Here is a 19243-nt window from a genome sequence, read left to right on the forward strand (position 1 = left end):
ATTGGCCTAAGTATATCAGTTTTTACAAAACTTTATCTTAGTTTTATTAACACTTATGCTTTTAATTACAACTTACATTAGAATTTTATTAACAAGTTTTGGTATTACAGTATTGTGTAGGGGAAGCATTCCCAGTTAGACATAACATTTATTCCCAAAGAAAACATCCAGGCAAAGTTGACATAACCTCTTCATATAACATTAGCTTAAACACTTTAATCTTTATAGTCTTATTAATCTTAGCAGCCTAACTGTTGCCCCAAACAATTGTTGGTCAGGTTTCTCACTCTGATTTTTGCCTCCTGACCTTTTACATTTTTCAAACTGGGGTAAATAGAACAGATTTGTCTGACGCCCTTTAATGTTGGGGAGCCAATAGGGGGGTCCCTTTAGCCCATCCAACCTTAGGCAGTGTTTCATTACAACCTTTGTTTTAACTTCATTCATATCTGTTCGATTTATCCCATTGGGATGAGTCCTGTGACTCTTCCCTTTCTGATTTCTCTTTGTTGACTTAACATTTTCATTAGCATCTGTAAGACTACAAGAAGCTGAGACCCCAAGTTTGATTAAGTTCTTAAGACTAGTCATTATAGTTTCCTCTTAAATTGGTCTTTTCATAGGTACCAATAAAACAGTTGTTGATCATAAGAGCTCTCTAAAAAGTTTCCCAACTTGAGGATCCATCTTTTGGCCATTTTTTTTTTCTCCAGAGTCTAAAGAATATTGTGGCCACGTGGTGTTACAAAAGAAAATCATCCCTCTTTAGACATTGCCTTATAGCTATAGGTCAACCATCAGCCAAAGTTTTTCCCAAGGGGTTCTTAGGTGGAATAAATGCAGCATCTCCCATGTTAACACTTTTAAAAGGACAGACAGACAGATAACAACAAATACCAAACAAGCACGCATTCCCAAAAACCCTCGGCCACAAACGGAAGCCAAAACAAAGACCAAAACCAAAATCCAAAGTGCTTCCAGTCCCAGCTTAGTCCATGTCCTACACTCGGGGGCGCCCAACAAATGAAGATCCGCTATGCAGATCTTCCCAAATGAGCAAGGACAAGGGACCTCGGTTGTGCACACCCGGGGGACTTAGCAAAATTTGGCTGGGGCGTCGCGGCGACTTCAAAACAAATAGAGACCAGAGGGCTGCCAAGGTACCCATTATTTCCAGCCGGTCCTGTTGGAAAAGGTTAACACAAAGACAAAGACAAAAACTACCAGCTACTTACAAGAGACGTCTTCCTAAGTCCTAAACCTAGTTTCTTCCACCACCAAAGCAAAAGCACCATGGGCCAACGACGTCTGGCTAGCAGCCAGCCACTTGGGTCTGTCCCTGAGACAAGGGGCTCAGGCAGCTGCAGGACAGCTTCCAACCGAGGCTTTTAGCCAGAGGCCGGTGTGCCACAGGCAAGACGTCCACCGGGGACATTGTCCCATCTGGGTCGCCAAATTGTTACCGAACCTGAAGTGAGTTCGCTCACCCGTTGCGCAGCAAGCCAATCTCTGACACCGGGTGTGGTGGAAGAAAGTAGGAACTTTATTTTTGCACAGCGCTGAGCAAGGAGAGAGGGCAGCTAACACTCAAATCCCAAACTCCCCGAAAAGCTAAAAGGAAGGGTTTTTATTTGGGGCTTTAGGTAGGGGAGGGGGAGCATATGGCCTTGCTGGTCGGAGCTTTCCCACCAGCCTGTCTTTGGCCTTGAGACACTTGCAGAGAGGAGGGAGCTCGTGACCTTGCTGGTCAGCAGCTTTCCCACCAGCCTGTATCTCTTTGCGGGAGGAGATGTTCCAGGTGCTTGTCCTTGACGGTGTCTGTCTCCATGGAGGATAGTGGATTCTGGAGCCAGGAAGCCAGACAGTAAGCAGGGAATGAGTGTTTTGGTTTTAACCCCATATATGCTGAGTTTAATGTGGGGAAACTGATATCAGGGTCGATATCACTTATTCTTGCAATCTCATTTCAAAGATCACTCTTGCCTTATATATTCTTTAAAGTCAGAGTATGTAGAAAATAAGGAAAATAAAATAATCAAGATGGAGTCAGGGGACTCTGCCAGAGCTTTACTCAAAGACTGATTATACTTTAACTACCCTCATAATTTTTAGTGGCGTACAACAAGATTTATGGGAGAGGCACCACAACATCTTAATACCCATGAAGATAATGATATAGATAAAGAATACTCAATTAACTGTGGTTAAAAACCTTAGTGAGAAGAACAGAGTTCAAAACATTTCCTGTCGTTTCTCTCTGCGGCTGGTAAGGTAACAGGGCCCTTCAACAGTGCAATCCTTTCCATCTCACCTGCCTTGAAGTTTCAGCATGAGCTGATAGATAAAGAAGAGGAGGCATGGAGAAGTCAGCAAGGTCTGTGCTTCTTAATCCTGGGTGCTCAGTATCACTTGAGAATATTTTTTAAATTACTAATTCATAACAGCCCTAACTTCTCTCCCTTCCCTCCACCCCTGAGAAATTTCTATTTGACTAGTCTGATGTGAGACCTTGACAATGGTAATTTTTACAAAGCTCTTCAGGTGACTGCAATGGGTAATCAGAGTTGAGAACTGCTGATCTAGAAGAAGGGTTAATATTTCAACCCCACTGAGTAGCCAGATGGACTTTGATGCCAGGCTTCATTGTGCTGTATCACCCAGAATATGCATTTCTCAGCAATGACAATGAAGATTGGTACATGGCTGGTTGGCTGGCCAAAATTTTGAAGAATTTTTATCCTCACCAAGCAGGGCTTGGGATTAATTTTATACTTTTTGGTGGTTGTGACATGGAAGAAGTGTGTGGTTCTTTCCCTAATCCCATTCCCCTTACCTGTCTTCTCATTCCACTCAGGTGGATAAGAGATGCTTGAATTGGCCTGATTCAAGAACAACCGGGACTGCCTCTCGAGATTACCCCTCATCTTGCTATAAAGTTAGGAAAGTAAGGAGAATACGGAGCTCCCTTCTGTAAAGCTGGAAAGATAAGAAAGTTTGAAGAGGGCAAGGCTCCAATTGCCACTGCCTAAGAAAGATTGAGGCAGGTAGCATACATAAGTTATGCTTTAGGCTTTGGGTGAACATTCTTGGAAATTAGCACTGGTGAGGGAATTCTTTCTGGACAAGTTCCTCCACATCAATAGGTTATACAGAAAAGCTGGGAAAAGAAGAAAATTTTCCTCTCTCTTTCAAGTGTTGTCAAGAGATTTAAAATGCTTTCTGTAGTTTTGATTGTGAATTTACACTTCAAATTCATGGGATGGAGCACATGATTCTGCTGTCCAAAATTACTCTAAATCTAGGGCCAAAGCATTCGTAACTAAGAGAAGAATAGAAAATGTATAAGGCAGAAACAAGCAATAGTCCTATAAAAACTCATTGTCCTCAGCTTCTGCCTCTCAGTTTCTTCTCATTATTGACTTATGGTCTCAGGCAGGCAGGTAGAACAAGGGGAATTGACATTTGTGGAGGCAAAATTTTACATGGAAATTACTAGTTCTCTATCCTGGAGTAAGTGTCTACGATTCATCAATTAAACTTCAAGGTTAGGTAATGCCATGATGAGCAGTGTTTTGGAAGCAGCAGCCAATTCTGGTATCAGAGGAAATTGAGATTAATTTTGAGGGTCAAGGCAGACTAGTCTGTGTCTTCAATTATTTAATGCAATTAACCTCAGGAAAAGTCATATATCCAATGTAAACCTGCTGCATTCAAAGAAAAACTGCTAGATAGATTCTGGACATACACATGCATTTCTGGGACCATGGTGGTCTCTGCCATCCACAGAGAAGCTACGCTTCTTATGACAGGGTCCCAGTGAATTAGTTATCTATTACTGTGCAACAGATTACCTCAAAACTTAGTGGCTTAAAACAACAAATGCATACTTTCTCTCAGGTCAGGAATTGGGGAGCAGTTTAGCTGAGTAGTTCTGGCTCGTAGTCTCTCATGAGGTTGCAATCAAGATGTAGGCTAGGGCATCAGTCATCTGAAGGCTTGTCTGGGGCTCAAGGATCTACTTCCAAGAAGGCTTAATCACAGGGCAGTTGACTGGAGGCCTCAGTTCCTCACCATGTGAGTCTCTCCACTGAGCCACCTAGTGTCTTCAAGACATGGCACACTGCTTCCCCCAGAGCAAGTGACGAGAGAGAAAGAAAGAAAGAGAGAGGGAGAGATTGGAGCTGCAATGTCTTCTAAAATCTGATCTTGGAAGTGACATATTATCACTTCGGCTGTTTCAATTGGTCATATAGAGCAATCCTGGTAAAATGTGGAAGAGTATGATTACCAGGAGGTGAGGGTAAGTTGACTATAATATGCCTCGGTTTAGTTTTCTTTGTTCATAGTATTTGAAGTTTGCAGAGATCCTCAGATGTGTGAATTTAGTTTGCATCAAATTTGAGTATTGGGGTCATTATTTCTTCTTTTTCTGGCCCCCTCTCTGTCCTTTTGGGAAATCCAATTGCACAGATAATAGCCCATTTGAATTGCCCCGCAGCTCGCTGATACAGTTTATTTTTTCAATCTTTTATTTTCTTTTATTTATTTTCTTTATTTTATTATTTGGATAGTTTCTTTATTCTCTTCAACTTCACTAATTTCTTCTTCTGCAATGTTTAATCTGCAGTGAATCCCATCCAGTATAGTTCTCATGTCAAACATTATAGTTTTCCTCTCTAGAATTTTTATATGGGCTTTTTGAATGTCTTCAATGTCTCCTAATTAAACTTAATATGTTCAATCTTTCCTCTAGCTTCTTGAATATATGGAACGTAATTATAAGAACTTTTAATGTCCTCATCCACTGATTATAATAACTTTTAATGTCCTTATCAACCTTTGTACATCGGGTTACTTTTCAATAGATTGATTTTTTCCTCTTTGTGGGTCGTATTTTCTTGTTTCTCTGCACAGCTGGTAACTTGTAATTGGATGTCAGACATTGTGAATTTTTCCTTATTAGATGATAGATATTTTTGATTTCCTATAGATAGTTTTGAGCTTTGTTCTAAAACACAGTTACCTGGTGTCACTTTTATCCTTTTGGCATTGTTTTTAGGATTTGGTAGGAAGAATCAGAACCTGTGTTTAGCATAGCCCTAAATTCAACTATTCTTTTTTATCCTTTTCCTACTGAGATAGCATTGATTTATAAACTATACAAATTTCAGATGTACATCATTATATTTAGATTTCTGTGTGGACTTCATGTACAAAGGCTCTTTGGGTGCTGAACAAGATGTAGCCTACATAAAACTATTCTGAGCAGTCAACCTGATGCTCTGTGAGTTGTGTGGTTTCCCACTATTCTGGACCCTGTGTGAGCTCTATTGGTTGTTCCCTCTAACGTTCTCAGGTGGTTTCTTCTCCACTCTTGGGTAGTCTCCTCATGTACGTGCAATGTTCAATAATCAACTGAAGACTTAAGGGAAACCCTCAGCAGATCTCTGGACCTCTCTCTCTCTCTCTTTCTCTCTCTCTTTGTGCAGTTATCTCCTCTCTGGCTGTTTGCAAATTCTAGCCAGTCTTGGCTTCCCTGGACTCTCAGATTGATCTCATTAAATCAGGGAGAGAGCTGGGCTCGGCAGGGGATCCATCTGCCTGCTCTATGGCCTAGAAACTTTCTCTAGGCAGTAAGCTGGGCAATTGCAGGGCTCAGGTTATTTGTTTTCCATCTCTCAGTATCATTGTCTTTCAATGTCAGATGCCGAACGTCTTGAAAATTATTTTTTCAGCTTTTTAAACATTTTTTTCAAGTCCCCGTTACTCCATCTTGCTCCAGATCTGAAGTCATATGATAGGATTTTGACTGGGATTTCAATCCATATACCAATTTTGTGAGAATTTACATCTCTTTTAATAATAAATGTTTTAAACATGAACTTAGAACATTGAAGTTTTGAACCATATTTTAAGTATTTATTCCTAAGTTCATTGTGATTTTGATGATAATGTATTGTATCCCTTTTTCAAATTGTATGTTCTGTATGTTTTGGCTCTATAGAAATATATTGATTGCTTAATGTTTTTCATATAGTGAACAACCTTGGTAAACTGATTAATTCCAATAATGTAACTGTGGAATTTTTTGCAGTTTCTAAATATACAATTATTTCCCTTGAACATGACAGTTTTACTTCCTCTCTTCCAATATTTCTGAAAAGTCTCCAGTTTTAATATGTATTCTTTTACCTTAGTTTGAGATTGAAATACTAAGATATCCTACATTCCTGTTATTCCAAAAATTAGGAGATGAAATCAGAGCTAAGTCTTGACAATTGGTTAGACCCAGATTTCTCATTCATGTGCCTGACTGGTTTTGTTAGATCATGTTTAAGCCATGTGGGCTTGAGACAAAGATTATGGAATTTGATGGAAAGGAAAATGTGTGTGCAGGTGCAAAGTAGGGATTAAAAAAATCAATTGGCAAAGCAAATACCTAAGGCAAAGGGCCTAAGATTATGATCTACTACACTTGGCTGAATAACACTCTCATATAATAAATTCTTATTATCTAAATAACTGCCACGTAGAAGCCCTCTGGTTAATCAATAAACAACTATACAATTAGATAGTGCCTTTTCTTTTTTTCTGACGACCCCTGCCACTCTATTTCTGTTCACCTTTTTCACCTTTCTTCCTCTCTCTGATTTTCAGACATTCTCTCAGGTGCATCTTTGGCCCTTTTAACTCTGGTCTGCATGATATTCCATCCCATATTCATGCTCTCCTTAATGCCTAGGCATTGGTACTCCTCTGGAGTCATCCTTTACCCCCCAGGAGAAAAAACTGCTGCAGATTCAACCACATTTCACCACTTTAGCAGCTCACAAACCTGACGACTAGACAAAGGTGCAATCAATTATTGCCTGGATCACTTTAACAACAGTCTCCCTGCTTCTTTTCCTCCCACTCCTGTCTATTCTTAGTACAGAAGCAAGATTGGTTGCTTTATGTCTTAACATAGACATAAGTTGGAATGTGTCATTTTCCTACTCAATGACCCACAGTATCTCCCTATTGGACTCAAGTTAGAATCAAAGTCCTGTTAGTGACTTCCTAAATGTTACATTACCTGCTACTTTTTTGACCTCTTCTCGTTATTGTTCTCCTGGCTCACTTCACACCAGTCATATCAGCCTCTTTATATTCCTCAAAAATGCCAGGCACATTCCTTCCTTATGGTCTTCTTGTAGCTGTGTCCTCTGCCTGGAAAAATTCTTCACCCAGAAATCCACTTAAATGAGTCTTTCATCCAAGTCTTTGCTCAAATATCACCTTCTCACAGAGTGGCTCAGTCCTTAGGTTCTAACATGTGAATAATAGGTATGGCAGAAAGAAAGAACTGAAAAAGTGAAAAAGAAAAACATCATAAATGAAATAATTAGACAAAATTTTCCAGTTCAGAAAAACATAAATATTCAATATAAAATAGCACATCAAATTATTGGCCCAATGACTGAAAACATATTCATATGAAGACACATCAGTGGAGATTTACACCTCACAACAGAATCAATAGAAAGAAAATAACACTTGAAGGAAAAGAATCTTTTACCCAAGCTTCTATAGCCAGCCAAATAAGAAATCAAGTATTAGAGTAGAACAAAAGCATTTCCAGCCCTGCCAGATGCCTATTCTGATGTTTCCATTGTTCTATGAATTATCTTGCTTGCTGATGTCTCCAGAAAGTGCTCTTATAAACTGTCAGAGAGCATTTCACTGGACTATGCCCAAGAAATTCTGTTCATTTTATTCTATTCTTAGAGCTTTCATGTAACAGTTACAATATTGTCCTTTCTTTCCAAAAGTAGGCTTAAGCCTGCTACTTGGTTTTTCAAACTAAATTTAGGCTGTTTAAAGACAGCTAGAATGAACAACTCATTCTAGTTTGCCTGGGATTTTCTCAGTTTTATCACTGAGAGTCCTACATCTGGGCAACTCCTCAGTCCTGGGAAAACTGGAATGATTGGTCACCCTAGGAACAGATGATACAGCTATAAAAAAAAGTAAGATAAAAATTAACATACAAGAGAAGAGAGTGAGAGATCTGGTAAAAAGGGAGGGGATGCATTCAGAGAGGGACACAGTCTAAGCTTCTCAAATGATTTTAGTTCTTAATTTAGGTGATTTATAATAATTATTTTTAAAACATATAGATAGACTTCCACTTTCATCACAAACATCTAAAGAGCTTGGAAATCATCATTACCACCCTTCCAACAATAAAAGATGAGCAAAATGAAATCAATGACATTTCTTGGACCCATTGGAGAACTGAGGTCTTAGGGACAACCACGACCTTGACATATACAGAGACATGTGCATCCAGAGAGACACAGCATCTGAGATCTGCTTACCTGGAGGAGAAGCCACTGGAGCCATAAACTTGTAGGAATACTTCAGTTGAAATTTTGATGAATTTCTGGAGTGTGGACTAAACTGTGAGTAAGAAATTCATGGGGTTGCCAGTTTTGTTGAAGCCCCCACACTTTTGTGGGCCTTCCCTGTAGTAACTTCACCTGGTTCTCATGATGAATATTGGAGAAAGATCCTCTGATATTCCTGGAGAGGAGAGGGCAGACATAGCATTTTAAAACACATCCAGATCATACTTCCTACCAAAGACCCACTCTCCAGGGAAATGGACTTCATCAGAGCATAATTCTGAAAATTTATCCCAGCTTGTAGAAGGGATTCCTCCCGCTACAGCCCCCTCCATCATTCTTATCTCACCTAAGGGTAAGGAGGGGTGAAGACATAGTCAGCAAGAGAAAGACTTTCAAGAAAATAAATTTGGAACACCGTAGCCAGGGAAGGAGAAGGGAGCAAGGAGAAAAAACATTATGCCACTTGAGGAAAAAACACTTTTTCAGGCCACAACCTTGAGAGACAGGACCACAAACAGCCTTAGCAAGAAGATTCCAGAATTCTCGACCATCCCCGGATGCTACTACATATAAGCAAGTTTCAGTGTAGTTTCAGTGGATTACATCTGAAAGAGCTTCAAGACACAGACTCAATGTGAAGAATCATATATAGGGAAGCACCAAAGCCAAGAGTGGAGACAAATACAAGGATAATAGAAGTTAAAGCCTAAATAGAGGCCTATGCTACAGCAAACATTAAATTCAGCCCAACCCCTATAGGAGTAACATAAATCCTCCAATTAAAGGCCTAATTGCTTTAGTTCCTATTACCTGATCCAACACATCTGGCTTTCAGAAAAAACTTACAAAGCAGGCCAAAAGGCAAGAGAATACACAGTCTGAAGAGACAAAGTCAGCATCAGAATGAGACACAGGGGTGACACAGATGTTGCAATTGTAAGAGAGGAAACTTAAAATAATTTCAATTAATATGGTAAGAGCTTCAATGGAAAAACATAGACAACATGCAAGATCAGATGGGTAATGTAAGCAGAGATAAAGAAATTCTAAGAATAAACCCAATGGAAATTCTAGAAATGAAAGGAAAAAACAACACAGTAACAGAAATAAAGAATGCCTTTGATAGACTTGTCAGTAAACTCAAATTGGTCACAGAAAGGATCAGTGAACCTGAAGTTCAGTGAATAGAAATTTACCAAACTGAAATGCAAGAGAAAAAAGATGACAAAAATAGATCATAACATCCAATAACTGAGGGAAAATACCTAAAGTTGTAACATATGTACAACTGGAACACCGGAAGAAGTAAGAGAGGATGCAGAAGAAATATTTGAAGTAATATGGCTGAGAACTTCCCAAACTATTTGACAGACACTGAAGCGCAGATCCAGGAAGCTCAGAGAACGTCAAAAAAAGGATAAACACTAAAAATACCACACTTAAGTATATCATATTCAAACTGCAAGAAGGGAGTGGATTCAAATCTTTCAGTGGAGTGGAGTAAATTTTATAGTTAGCAAAGTGTGCTAAGTGAAAGAAGCCAGATGCAAGAGTTCAAATATAGTATGATGCCATTTATATGAAACATCCAGAATAGGTCAATCCATACAGACAGGAAGCAGATTGGTGGTTGCCAGGAGATGTGGAGAGGGAGTAATAAAGAGTGACTGCTTCATGGGTGTGGAGTCTCCTTTGGGAGTGACGGACATGTTTTGGAACTAGATAGAAGTGATGGTTGCACAACATTGTGAATGCAGTAAATGCCACTGAATTGCACACTTTAAAATAGTTAATTTTATGTTACGTATGCACCTAACAACAGAGTATCAGAATACATGAAGCAAAACCTGATATAACTAAAAGGAGAAATAGACAAGTCAACTATTACAGTTGGAGACTTAAACACCTCTCGTAATAGTCTTATATTGCTACTGTTAACAATTTACCAAAACTTAGTGGCTTAGCACCACACAAATGATCATTTTACACTTCTGTACGTCTGAAGTCTGACAGGTTTCACTGGGTTGAAACCAAGGTGTTTGCAGGGTTGAATTCCTTTCTGGAAGCTCTAGAGTAGGACCTGTTTCCTTGGCTTTTCCAGCTGCTAAAGGCTGCACATATTTGGCTCATGGGCTCCTTCCTTCATCTTCAAACCAGAAATGGCATGTTGAGTTCAGCTCACATCACATCACTCTGATCTCTTGGTCTACCTCCCTCATCTACTTTTAAGGATCCCTGTCATAACATTAGGTGCACTCAGATAATCCTGGATAATCTCTCTATCCTGCAGCCAGCTCATTCACAACTTTAATTTTTCCTGCTACCTCAATCCCTATTTGCTATGTAATATAACATATTTTACACGTTTGGGGGATTAGGATGTGAGCATCTTTGGAAAGCCATTATTCTGCCTATCATCTTCCCCTATTGGTAACTGATAGATCAAGATTAACATCAGGTGATCAAAGTTAAAATCAATGGGGTCTGGCCTAGAGGTGTAGTGGTTAATTTCACATGCTCAGCTTTGGCAGCCCAAGATTCATGGGTTCGGATCCTGGGTGTGGACCTATGCAGTACTCATCAAGACATGCTGTGGTGGCATCCCATATACAAAGTAGAGGAAGATTGGCACCAATGTTAGATAAGAGCTAATCTTCCTCAGCAAAAAGAGGAAGATTGGCAACAGATATTAGCTCAGGGCCAATCTTCTTCACCAAAAATAAATTAAAATCAACAGTGATAAGTCATGTTGATTGTACAAGCATAGCTCAGAGATATTGCAGGTTCAATTTCACACCACTACAATAAAGCAAATATCACAATAAAGTGAGTCACATAAGTTTTTTGACTTCCCAGTGCATATAAAAGTTATGTTTACACTATACTGTATTCTATTGTGTCCAAATAGCATTATGTCTAAAAAAACAATGTACATGCTTTAATTTAAAAATATTGTACTGCTAAAAATTGCTAACCATCATCTGAGCCTTCAACGAGTCATAATCTTTTTGCTGGTGGAGGTTTTGCCTCGATGTTGATGGCTGCTAACTGATCAGAGTGGTCACTGCTGAAGGTTGGGGTGGCTGTGGCAATTTCTTAAAATAAGACAACAATGAAGTTGGCACATTTATTGACTCTTACTTTCACAAAAAAGTTCTCTGTAGCATGTGATGCTGTTTGATAGCTTTTCCCACAGAATTTCTTTCAAAATTCGAGTCAATCCTCTCAAACTCTGCCACTGCTTTACCAACTAAGTTTACATAATATTCTGAGTACTTTGTTGTCATCCCAACACACTTTAAGATTTTTTTTTCCTTTTTCTCCCCAAAGCCCCCCAGTACATAGTTGTGTATTCTTCGTTGTGGGTTCTTCTAGTTGTGGCATGTGGGACGCTGCCTCAGCGTGGTCTGATGAGCAGTGCCATGTCCGCACCCAGGATTCGAACTAACGAAACACTGGGCCGCCTGCTACGGAGTACGGGAACTTAACCACTCGGCCACGGGGCCAGCCCCCATCCCAACACACTTTAGAGCATCTTCAGTTGAAGTTGATTCTATCTCAAGAATCCACTTTCTTTGCTCATCCATATGAAGCAACTCCTTATCTGTTAAAGTTCTATCATGAGATTGCAGCAATTTAGTCACATCTTCAGTCTCCACTTTTAATTTTAGTTCTCTTGCTATTTTCACCACATCTGAAATTACTTCTTCCACTTGAATCCCTTAAAGTCATCCATGAGGATTGGAATCAACTTCTTCTAAACTCCTGTTAGTGCTGATATTTTCACCTCTTCTGGTGGATCAAGAATGTTCTTAATGGCATCTAGAATGATGAATTCTTTTGAGAAGATTTTCAATTTACTTCGCCAAGATACAGCAGAGGAATCACTATCTATGGCAGCTATACCCTTATGAATTATATTTCTTAAATAGTAAGACTTGAAAGTTGAAATTACTTCTCAATCTATGAGCTGCAGAATGGATGTTGTATTGGCAGGCAAGAAAACAACAATTTATCTCATCGTACATTTCCATGAGAGCTCTTGGGTAACCAGGTGCATTGCCAATGAGTAGTAATATTTTGAAACAAATTTTTTTTTCTGAGCAATAGGTCTCAATCGTAGGTTTAAAATATTCAGCAAACCATATCATAAACAGATGTGCTGTCATCCAGGCTTTGTTATTCCATTTATAGAGCACAGGCAGAGTAGATTTAGCATCATTCTTAAGGGAACCTAGGATTCTGGGAATAGTAAATAAGCATTGGCTTCAATTTAAAGTCACCAGCTGCAATAGCCCCTAACAAGAGAAGCAGCCTGTCCTTTGAGGCTTTGAAGACAGGTATTGACTTCTCCTCCCTAGCTATGAAAGTCTTAGATGACATCTTCTTCCAATATAAGGCTGTTTCACCTACACTGAAAATCTGTTGCTTAGTGTAGCTACCCTCAATAATGATCTTAGCTAGATATGGATAACTTGCTGCAGCTTCTACATCAGCACTTGCTGCTTCATCTTGCATTTTTATGTTATGGAGAGGGCTTCTTTCCTTAAACCTTATGAACCAACTTCTGCCAGCTTCAAACTCTTCTTCTGCAGCTTCCCCACCTCTCTCAGTCTTCATAGAATTGAAGAGAGTTAGGGCTTTGCTCTGGATTGGGCTTTGGCTTAAGGAATGTTGCGGCTGGTTTGATCTTCTATCTAGACCACTAAAACTTTCTCCATATCAGTAATACAGCTGTCTTGCTTTTTTATCATTCATGTGTTTGTTGGAGTAGAACTTTTAATTTCCTTCAAGACCTTTTACTTTGCATTCACAACCTGGCTAACTGGTGCAAGAGGCCTAGCCATTGGCCTGTCTTGGCTTTTGACATGCCTTCCTCACTAAGCTTAATCATTTCTAGCCTTTGATTTAAAGTGAGAGATGTGCAACTCTTCCCTTCACTTCAACACTTACAGGCCATTGTAGGGTTATTAAGTGGCCTAATTTCAATATTGTTTTGTCTCAAGGAACAGTGAGACCTGAGGAGAGGGAGAGAGACAGGGTAACGGCTGGTCAATGGAGCAGTCACAATACACATAACATTTGTAGACTAAGTTCACCCTCTTAGACATGCATGGCTCATGACACCCCAAAACAATTACAATAGTAACATCAAAGATCACTGCTCACACATCACCATGACAAATATAAAAATAATGAAAAAGTTGGAAATATTGCAAGAATTACCAAAATATGACACATAGACATGAAGTGACCAGATGCTGTTGGAAAAATGGCACAGATAAACTTGTTCAACACAGGTTTGACACAAAACTTCAATTTGTAAAAAACGTAATATTTGCAAGGCACGACAAAACAAAGCAAAATGAAACAAGGTATGCCTATACAGAATTTGCATCAATATATTTGACAGTTGAAGTAATCTTCACATTGGGTCCTGGTGGTGTTGCTTATTAGCTCCATTTAATTCAGCAATCTGTCCCTGCAGAAACCTGACAAGGTCTAAAGAAGTAAGGTCTAAGGAGTGTGCTGAAGGCCAAAGGAAACCTCTGAAACTGGCCTCATCCTGGTCAAATCAGAAATGATACTGTGTCCCAGGGCAGGTATTGTGGAGGTTTTGCAGGTATTGTAGGAGTTAGCACTACCATTAGAGACCTGATGGATGCAGAGGCCATGGTGGTCTTGTTTATTAGCTCCATTTAATTCAGCAATCTGTCCCTGAAGAAACCTGACAAGGTCTAAAGAATGCATGAGCTGCTTCAGACTCAACCAAGTAGTGGTCCTGATGCAGCTGCTGTGGTGGATGTGATACCACTGCCAGAGCAAGTTAGTAAGGCCTCAGGCACATGGTATCAGGCTGTAGATATGGTGAGTGCATTCTGTTTTATTGCAGTTAGAAAAGTGGAGGTGGAATGATTAGTGTGCACATGTAAGGAACAACATTTATGTCTAGTTTGCCTCAGGGCTCTTTTAACTCTCTTGCCTTCTAAAAGATCTTAAGATCTTAAGAGATCTGAAACTCCTGGACATCCTATAAAATATCACATTAGTTCATTTCATTGACAACATTATGTTGATTGGGATGGATGAGGAAGATGTGGAAAGTACACTGGAGGCCTTAAAACATGTGCACTCCAGAGGGTAGAAGATAAACCTGACAAAGACTCAGGGAGTGGCTGCCTCAGTTCGGTTCTAGAGGTCCAGTGGTTAGGGACATGCAGGACGTCCCATCCAAAGTCAAAGACAAACTGTGCATTTTGCATCCCTCACTGCACAGAAGGAAGCACACTGCCTGGAAGCCTTTTTTGGGTTCTGACAACACATGCCACACCTCGGTATATTGTTTGGCCCATATTCTGGGTGACTTGGAATGAAGCCAGCGTTGAGTGGAGCTTGGGCATGAAAGGACAGTGCAGCACATCCAAGAAGTAGTCCAATCAGCCACCATCCATCAGACTTGATGGTGTTGGAGGAGTCAGTGGTGGGAAAAGATACAGTGTGGAACTAAAGGCAAATACCAGTGGGAGAATCACACACTGGCCCCTGCGATTCTGGAGTAAGGCCATGCCATCCACAGTAGAGAAATATACCTCCCTTTTAGGAACAACTTTAGGAGTGTTACTGGGCCTTATTAAGACAGAATGCTTGACCATGGGACACCAAGCACCCATGTGATTAAAAATGACCATATGCACTGGGTTCTATATAACCCACTAAGTCATCAGTTGGGTGGATCCACAGCAGTCCATCATAATATGGAAATGGCATAACTGTGGTTAAGCCTGAATCATCTGTTCACACTCAACAGAAAACATCCACTCCTGAAGAGCCACTGAACAACTACGCAGACAAACTGACTTCAGCAACCTCCATCATCGGTCAACCCAGGACCAACAGGATGGGCACATGAGTGGAGTGACCAAGATGGCAGAGATAAGGCAATATGGATCCAGCAGCAGTAAGTCTCACTTACCAAGGCTACTGCCACCTCTGAACGTCCAACTTGTCAGCATCAGACAAACACTGGGCCCTCATATAGCACTATTTCTTTTGCCACCAAGTGACACCCTGACTGCTTTCAGCTCCTTCCATCCTGGGAGGGCCAGAGGTTCATCCTCACAAGGACAGTCACTTATTCCATGTGTGAGTTTTCCTTTCCTGTCCTCAGAACTTCAGCCAGCACCACTATGGGGGCTATTGAAAATGCAAGTGTATTTATTGAATGAGAGACCTCTATATGGTATCTTCAGCAGGAAGAGTACATGCATCCAGGAACCAAGGGCTGGAAGCAGGTGCAGCCCCACTTACCATCACTCAGATTCATCCACTGGGGGATTTTGTACTTCCTGTCTCAACAACCCTGGGTGCTGCAATTTAGGAGTTCTTGGTTCCCAAAAAGGGGGTGCTCATACAAGAAGACACAACAAGGGTCCATTGAACTATGCATTACAGTTGCCACCAGGAACTTTGGACTCCATGCGCCCAGAGACTAACAGGTGACAAGAGGAGTCCCCACTTCTTGAGGCAGAAGTACTCGACCCTGATCCAAAGGAGGGGTTAGGGCTGTGTCACTTGTGGTGGCAAGAGGAATACCTGTAGACCTGGATGATAGACTTGGGCACCTCCTGGTTCTCCCTTGCTCCCTTTAACTGTGACTAGACACGTGCAGCTACCTAGCCTGAGAAGGGTTTGAGTTCCAAGTGCCTAGACCCCTCAGGTAGGAAGATTTGGGTCACATCCCCCAGGTAAGCCACAAGGACCCCTTCTCCTGTGCTCTGAAATCCATGGCAGCACTTGTGCAGAGATTCTGCATCCCATGGGCTGTTCCCACATAACTGATCACAACAGGGGCACTAAGGCAGGCCATTCCTGGGAGACATGAGGTTCCTCTGATGGCTGAATGTGGCTTGAAGACTCTCTACATCCTTACTCGACTTCACTTAGATTGCCTGGTGGTCCAAGATACATGCAACAAACCCTCTTTTCTTCTGACCATCACTTGGGATCAGACTTGCCTCTCAGTCTGCTGCCTTTCCCAGCATTTCTGGCTCCTTCTCCATACTCTCTAATGGAGGTTTCCTCTAATAAAATACTGCTGAGTTTAATTCCATCTTGGCATCCGCTTCTTGAAGGACTTGGACTAACAAAATCATTTTCATTTGTATACCAACAACCTATTTGCTTATTCCATCTTCTAAAATCCTCTATCCAACTTCTCCCACTAGCATTGGCCCCATTTTGCTCATCCTCCTGTTATCTCTTTGAGGTAATAGATGTTTATTGTTTTAAGCTACTAAATTTGGGGCTAGTTTTCGGCACAGCAATAGATAACTAATAAAGCTCTCTTAAATTTCTTTTAGTCTACATCTCTTTGATTTCCTTGCACTTCAAAAATGTTCTCTCTCCTCGCTATATCCAGTCCCACTCCTGCTTTCTCTTTTGTCCTTTCCTTCCTTACTTTGCTCCCTCTCTCCCTCTCTCTATCCCCTCTTTTTCCTTTTTATTATGGAAGAAGCCAAACATATAAAATGACTCTATGTGGTTATGCTAAAAGGAAGCAATATCTGGACTTCTATGCTAAAAGTACAATGCCAATGTATGTGTAGTAAAAGTAAATAAAGTTACTAATAGAACCTGAAGAAAATACGTGGGCAATTCTGCAGCCAAGGCAGTGGCTTTCAACACTTAATTTCTCCCCTTCAGCTGAGCTTTTTATTTTCAGAACAATCACATTAGCAACATGAAGTCTAACACATTCCCGGCAAAAGTTTAAATTGGTTCAAGTACTATGGAAATCAAATGAGCATTATCTAGTATGGTTAAAATACACACCCCATAAAATCCAGCAATCCTACTCTTGATCATACACTCTGGGGAATTTCTTGCCTATGTGTCCCAGGAGACATGTACACTAATATTTACAGCAAAAATTGGAATAACCCAACACACATCAATAGGAAAATAGCAAAATTGTGATATAATCATAAAATATAAGATTTCAGCAGTGAAAATGAATAAATGGCAGCCTCACACATGAGGGATAACTCTCCTGCATAAAGCTGGGTCACACAAGAATCCACGCAGTACAAGTTCACCGTACAAGAAGTTCAAAAACGGGCAAAACTAAATAATATTTGGTTTGGGGATATAAACACTTATTATAAAATCTTTAGAGAAACTCAAGGGAATAGTAAACCCAAGATAAGGATAGAGGTTCCATCTGGGGGATGGGATTGGGGAGGCGCCCACGGTGGCTTCATAGCTTCTGTTTCTTACACCAGCGGTGGGTGCCCAGGTATGTACTTGGTCATAACTCCTTAAATTGGCATTTTTCAAATTGAAGCTTATGAACCATTCCAGGTAAACGTTTTTTTAAAAGAAAAAAGTAGGAGCTCGTCAAGATGGCGCTGTGAGCAGACGTTGAACTCGCCTCCTCCCACGAACACAACCAGGTTACAACAATTTTGGGAAGAATCACCCTGGATTGAAAACTGAAAACTGAATAAAAAGAACCCCCACGACAAGGGACAGTCCTGACGAAAGCAGAAGAGGCAGTAAGTCCGGCAGGAGAGGGAAAAAAGCCACCTTTGGGAGCAGCGGAGCTTCTCAGCTGGCCAGGCGGGAGCCAACCTAAGGTACGCAGCCCTCCCTGGAGTAGTGAGGTCCGTAGGGGGGGCAATACTCCTATAACCATCCTTCGGACTCAGCCCAACTGAGATGGGGGTCTTACTGTCTGGCTTTGCTGGCTATTAACTGCAGCGAGGACACCCCAGAAAAGCTATCGGCTGAAAGCCAAAAAGATCCGGGTCTTAAAGGGCCCACGCACAAACTCTCTCATTGCAGCAACCTAAAATCACCAGAGAGAAGGCTGACTGTCCTTTGGTGAAACAAGACTCACCTTGCAGGCTCTGGGGGCATCTTGGTGAGAGGAGAATCCTCTCCTGAGACTGAGACATTGGTGGGGGCCGTTGTTCTGAGCTGGTCCAGGCGTGCTGATATGGACACCTGTGGGGGCCATTGAGGTGCATCCCTTGGGTTGTTAGCCCAGGGGTATGCCACACCCACTAGAGCACACATTTAATCCAGTTCTGCCAGGGCAGGCAACCCCCTCTAGGGACTGGCCCCACCTAACAGCAAGCCCTCAGGCTACTTTTCAGCCTGCATTGACTGAGTGCCTTGATCCTCTACAGGCAGGCAAGGGTGTCTGCCTCTGTGGGGCAGGGCTTGTGTGAGGACCAGGTGAACTGTAGGGAGAATTGGTGTAGAGGTGGAGGCCTCTGCAGTGTGGTGATGGGGTACGTTCCAGGGGGTTGAGAAGTGTGCACAGACCAGGACTGTGTTGACAGTATATGTGGTCCAGTTGGGGCTGAGGCTTATCAGCGGCAGAAGACTTGTGCTTCACAAATAGACATAAAAAGGATCAGCCCCACCTTGCAAAGCCTGAAACAACTGAGTGCCTCCATGCCAAGGGCTAGCCCCACTCAGCTGCACTCCTAAGAGAACTGACAACAGCCTCGTTGGCCTCAGGCCTATCACAACTGTACTCCCCTGAGCCTAGCAACTAGCTACACTGGGTACCAACCCAATTAAGAGGACAATTGCATTAAGAGTGTGCTAATAGACTTTGTAGCCAATAGTGCTGAGGCCCCTCCAAACTGGATTTACAAATAGGTGGCCAGGGAAGGCAAGATCAGACTCCCTGGGTACGTGCAGTGGAAGCAACCGTGCCACAGCAGAAGAACACAAGTAGCCTACAAAGGGGTCACTCCTGGTTCTTATGGTCTGGTGATGAGAGGGAAGCACACTGCTGGGCCTCATAAGGCATCTCATACATAAGGTCACTTCTCCAAGAC

At 41.4% G+C, this 19243-nt stretch overlaps 1 long non-coding RNA gene across 1 annotated transcript; it reads left to right on the forward strand.

The window, feature by feature from the left end:
• The first annotated feature begins 2245 nt into the window (after positions 1-2245).
• On the forward strand, positions 2246-18100 carry LOC139045857 (uncharacterized). Its single transcript, XR_011505032.1, has 3 exons — positions 2246-2374; positions 15199-15348; positions 17751-18100. It is a non-coding gene; the product is annotated as an uncharacterized lncRNA (long non-coding RNA).
• The last annotated feature ends 1143 nt before the right edge of the window (positions 18101-19243 follow it).

The sequence above is a fragment of the Equus asinus genome, chromosome 8, assembly GCF_041296235.1.
Source record: "Equus asinus isolate D_3611 breed Donkey chromosome 8, EquAss-T2T_v2, whole genome shotgun sequence".
NCBI classification, from domain to species: Eukaryota; Metazoa; Chordata; class Mammalia; order Perissodactyla; family Equidae; genus Equus; species Equus asinus.